Source organism: Lonchura striata, chromosome W (assembly GCF_050655825.1).
Source record: "Lonchura striata isolate lonStrDom1 chromosome W, ASM5065582v1, whole genome shotgun sequence".
Taxonomy (NCBI): Eukaryota; Metazoa; Chordata; class Aves; order Passeriformes; family Estrildidae; genus Lonchura; species Lonchura striata.
This window is the reverse complement of record NC_140743.1, coordinates 13,016,879-13,022,133: the sequence shown is the minus strand read 5'-3', so window position 1 is coordinate 13,022,133 and position 5,255 is coordinate 13,016,879. Positions and strand designations below refer to the sequence as shown.

The following is a 5,255-nucleotide window of genomic DNA, read 5'->3' as shown; positions in this document are numbered from 1 at the left end:
CACTCACAGGCAAAGAGTAAAGTCAAGAACCTGAAATATAGGACAGTTAACTTTCAGGTCTTTAAAGAATCAGTGGATGGCACCCTGTAGGAAACTGCCCTCAGGGATGATACAGGAGCAGAAGGGAGCTGGCAGTTCTTGAGGAGCATTTTTCTTAGAGCAAAATAGCTCTTGATCACCATGCATAAGAAATCAGGCAAGAGAGGCAGGACACCAGCATGGATAAGTAAGGGCATTCGCTTCTGGTTGAGCTGAACCACAAGGAGGAAACATAGGCAGCAAAAGAAGGGACGTGCATCCTGGGAAGAATCTAAAGATGCTGCTCAGGTGCATAGGGATGAGATGAGGAAAGCAAAGGCACAGCTGGAGATGAATTTGGCAAGGGATGTGAAGTATCATAAGATGGGCTTCCAGAGGTGAGTTTGTCAGAAAAGGAAGACTAAAGACAGTGACTCCCATCCCTCTCACTTCCCCTGAAGATAAGTTGGGACATCTAGTGACAAGCAACATGGAGAAGGCTGTTTTACTCGACAACTTATTTTCCCCAATTTTCACTGGCAATTACTCTTCCCACAATCTCTCGAGACCCTGAACCTCAAGGCAGGTGCTGGGGGAACCAAGTCCCTCCTATTGTAGGAAATGAGCAGAGTGAAAAATGACAATCACTTGTTTTAAAGTTTTAAAAGTTTAATTGTAATAAAATAGTTACAAAAATAGTAATAAAAATTAGACCAATAAGAATTTGAACAATCAGAGTTAGGACAAAAAAGGAAAATAAAAAGCAAAGAATTACGGATGTCCGGATGCTTTTGGGCACTAAGCCACAAAAGCATACCTTGCTAACAAAGGATTACCCCTTAAAAGCAATAAGCTGTTACATATTCATATATCTCATACATTATTCAAAAATTCTTTTTCAAAGGATGTCTTCTGCTTAGTTTCTGCCCCCCCCCCCCCCTTCATCTTGTAAATAAATTTATTGGCTCCTAGAAGTCTGGAAGAAGTCTGAACAGTCCCGATAAGGAGGCAATAATTCTTCTCTGGATTTTGGTGTCTTGTTGCTGTTGTCTATATGCAAAGAATTTCTTTGTTATCTTATCCATTCCTTGAGCTATTTACAAAAAGTATCTTACATTACATAGTTTCTATTTTTATATTATGCTATAGCCTAAAAAATATATTTACCACACTACTTAAACGAGATTAATACAGCATGACTTTCCAACATAATACATATAGTATCCATTTTAATATTTGCGAAAAGCCAATCATATAATATGCATCTATAACAATTTGTTTTGAGACCACCTGAGGAACCTGTACGTTCAAATGTCCTGCACCTGGGGAGGCGCAACCCCATGCACCAGTACATGCTGGAGGCCCATCAGCTGGAGAGCAGCTTTGCTAAACAGGACAACGTGCTATTGCCGAAAGGTGGCCAAGGATACCCTTAGCCCAATAGAGAGGAAAACAGGATTTATATATGTTACAAGACAGTTGTGTAGACCACTCAAAGTGCTCACTGTCCCAGGGAGTACAAAGCACTACAGACCAGCCTTGGGGGCATTCCCTATTTTTCTAAAAGACAGCTTAGCATACATCTGATTTTGAGCCCTCAAGCCAGTAGTGCTGAACGCATGCTTTGCATTTTATTTGCTTCCAGGAGACGTGCAGCATAGAAATGTCTGCAATGGAAGTGGGGCTTGCAGCAAAAAATGTAAAGCAATTTCTGTTGGTTCTGCAAAATGTCCTGAGAAGTTAGGCCAGGCCTGCCCTGCCCTGGCCAAAGCAGTCATTTGACTGGAGGGAGCAGCACCAAAAAGGGACAGGCACCTTTGGGGTGGACTCGATGTGGTAACAAATAACAAGTAACAGTACTTGTAGCTACTACAGCGTCTTCTGCGACCTCGTAGCCCGCCCTCAGGGTCGCAGCACTACACGGGGCAGATCCCTCCGCGGACTCGCCAAGGTCGGATCCCTCCGCGCCCTGAGGGCACGCAAACTCCCTGAGCCCCGGTCAGCACCAGCTCGACGAGGGCGGACCCTCCAAGGGGGCGGAGACAAGCGAAAACGACAAACTAGACAGCGAATCGAAAAGCAGGATCGGCCGGCGGCGATCTGTTGGCCCAATGGGAGCCGCGGAGGGCCTGTCCGAGTGGAGGAAGTGCGGGGACGGCACTGGGCGTTGTCTTTGCCTGACGAGAGTGTCGGCGTGCTGGCTTGTCCGGTCTGGTGGCGCCATTATTGTCTTCCTAAAGATCATCGGCAAAGCACTTCCCCGGTATCATCAGCGACGAGGACGAGGAGGTAGCAGCGGCTTTTGCTCTGTGAGCGGTTCTTCTTCCCTTCCCCCTCCTCCCTCTCCCTGAGCCGAGGACCCGGCGCGCGGTTCCCGGGCGCGCGGCAGGGTGCTGCTGCTGCGGGTGGGTGCAGGGACGGGGGAAGGACGGGGCCTCTGTGGGTTGTGGCGCTCTCTACTGCACCATCCCGTAAACCTGTTCTGAGCCGCACCCCCACCCCTCCGGCTGCCGCGGGCGTACTGAGTTGCTGGTATTGATCCGGCTTGCCTCGTATCCCACCCCCCACCGTGTCGTGTGCGCGCGTAGTGAAGGACCTCCGACGGTAGCGCACTTGGTGTCAGCCGCAGACGTTTGCCGCATTATGTCCCTTTGGTGCTGCAAGTCGTGCAAAGTTTGCTACCTCTTATAGAATGATAGTTTTGAAAGTTTGTTTTAGGCACATTCAATCAATCTCGGGGATTCCGCGTGTGTGTGTGTGAACCAGTGAATGTCTGAGTAATGACCGTAATGAGTTGAGTTTGCATAGGAAAAATGCAGGTCTCGATGTGCCTCGTAATAGCATCAAAAAGGTTTCACAGCTCTGATGTCCTGGGCTTTGGTTCTGAACTCCAAATTGGACTTGGCAAGGGATAGCAGGTTTTTCTGGTTTTTCTTTTAAAAAAAAAACAATTGAGAAACGGGTCATCCTGCAGACTTGAAAAGCTTCCCAGATCTTGTTTCTGGGGGGAAGTGGGACCGTGATAACAGCATGCTTGCAATGGTCACGGATGCTGCTGCTGGGAACGAGAGTGAGCTGCTTAGACTGGGGGAAAAACAATGCAGCCGTTGCCTACACAATGTTAACTTTAACTTAGTATCTAATATAATTTAGTTATTAAAATGCTGAAAGTTAACAGTTTGGCATGCCTTCTGCTTTTAAAGGCAGAGCTTGCATGCAGTATAGAAGACAGACTTGTCCTATGCACTTGCAGGCTTCCTGTCATGTGTGTGTTACTTGAGCTCCCTGTCCTGTGGGAAATGAATGGTCGCTGCTCTTTCACTTCACTAAACTCTTTGCTAATTCAGTTGTCTCCTGCCTCTGCATGAACTATATCCAATAGAAAAACTTCTTAGGATTAAAACATACTGGAGGTTGCTAATCAAAAGTAGTGGCTCATTTCTTGCCTCCATCATCTTGCATGCTGAATCCCATTTCTGGAACAGGGTCTGTAAATATATTGTATTTTGGGTATAGAAATCATTACTATTGCACAAGAAAAATCAATGTTCTGGCTTGTGTTTGGGGTATCTGGTAATCTGCTTCTGTAGGAGTTCAGTGGGGCAGGTTGATTTGCTTAAGCTGTTACCTTTCTCTGAAACCGGTTATGTTTCAACTGTTTACTCTTCCTCCAGTGACTCATGTTCCATGGTCTTTCACCCCATGCTGGGATGCTTTTCCTAGTCATGCCTAAGGAGCCAGTTATCAGGTTGTCTGAAGCAGAAGACTCTGGTAAATCTGTAAGTATTTTGGAAGCTTTCTGTATGCTAAACTGTACCTGTAGATAGTTCCTCATTATCTAGACTCTCTCATCTCCCCTTTCCCTCTTCATAGGACACGGTAGTCTCCTTTCAGTTTTGTGGCGCTATAATCTTTTGCCTCTAGCTTGTAATGGAGCTGAGCTTTTTGACTAAAAGCATTAATATAAAGCAGTGCTCATCCCTGGGTATGTATTTCTGGTGTAAAATGCAGTGTTTTTTTGGAGCACAGTCTGGTGCTTATTGTCATGGTTTAGAGTAAGAGTAGTAGAACTTTTAACATGCAGAAGAGCGCTTGGGGTTTTTGGCAGGTCAGTGGCAAGGAAGGACAAAGCTGGTTGACAGGTGTTGGATGCTTTGCTTTTGGCTATGAAAGTCAAGTTCAAAGACTTTGTAAACCCATGCAAAAGGCAGCCTAAAGTTTATTTTCCACCAGGATTGGTTATGTTGCCTGAAGACATAATGGGGGCTTTAACCCAAAGTCATCTTCTGTGGCTGTTTTGTAACTTGTTGCTGCCTGTCTTGAAAAAAATTGCCTAGCTCTCTTTTCCCCCTATAGCATGCATAATTGGTCTTTGTAGCTTTGCTTGGAAAGTGTTGGTTGCTGACAGTTGGACCGACATTAATTTGAAATGCAATGGTTGAATTGCTAGGAATTGGCTAGGTGCTTTCTCTGGGTGATTCTCTGCTCACTCCTTCCCTTCCTTCCCTCTCCCCTATTTGTGTGTTCCTTTTTTCGTTTTATTTTACTTATTTATGAGTTTGTACTTCCTTCTCCAGCTTCTTGGGCATGTAATGATTGTTGGCGAGATGTGTGTTGCTCACCTGGGCCTGACCAATGGATTCCGGATGGTTGTGGATGAAGGGCCCGAGGGTGGGCAGTCCGTCTATCGTATGCATCTACCCGTTCAGGGTGGCCGTGAGTTGGGCTGGCCGCCTGGCTAAGATTTTGGCACCACGAGAGTTGCTGCACGTGTACAAATTGCCACTGAATGGATTTCGTCTCTTGCCCATCAGTCTAGCCGCTGTCGATGTTTAATTCTTTGTGCCGTGTGTCTGTGGAAGGTAATAAAAGCTTTGAGCAGCAGTTGCACAATAAAGATTTGTCATGGGGATATCACCTCCTGTCTTGCTGGTCTTACTGAGGGGAAGTAGTTCTGCAAGTTCAGATGGTGTCTCCTGGGAATGCAAGTATGTGGAATATTTCAGCCAGATAACAGCATTCCATTGATAGTGATTTGCCTGTTCATTTGAAGTCCCTGGAAGCACTTAGCAGTCTCCTGAGTCTGGTAGGTAGCAGTCTTAGCTCTTTGGCGGTTTTGGCAGTACGTTTTGCCTTTCATCCTACATTGCCAAAATTTTTCTTCAAACTGGAGAGAGCCAAGGGTTATGAAACTGTGTTTCACTGGAGAATCATAGGATCCTAGAGCAGCCCATGTG

General features: G+C 46.0%; 1 long non-coding RNA gene across 1 annotated transcript; it reads left to right on the top strand.

Moving 5' to 3' along the window:
- The first annotated feature begins 2,193 nt into the window (after nt 1-2,193).
- LOC146763073 (uncharacterized) lies at nt 2,194-4,630 on the top strand. The gene is made up of 3 exons (XR_014952650.1): nt 2,194-2,327; nt 3,693-3,797; nt 4,596-4,630. It is a non-coding gene; the product is annotated as an uncharacterized LOC146763073 (long non-coding RNA).
- Nucleotides 4,631-5,255: the final 625 nt, after the last annotated feature.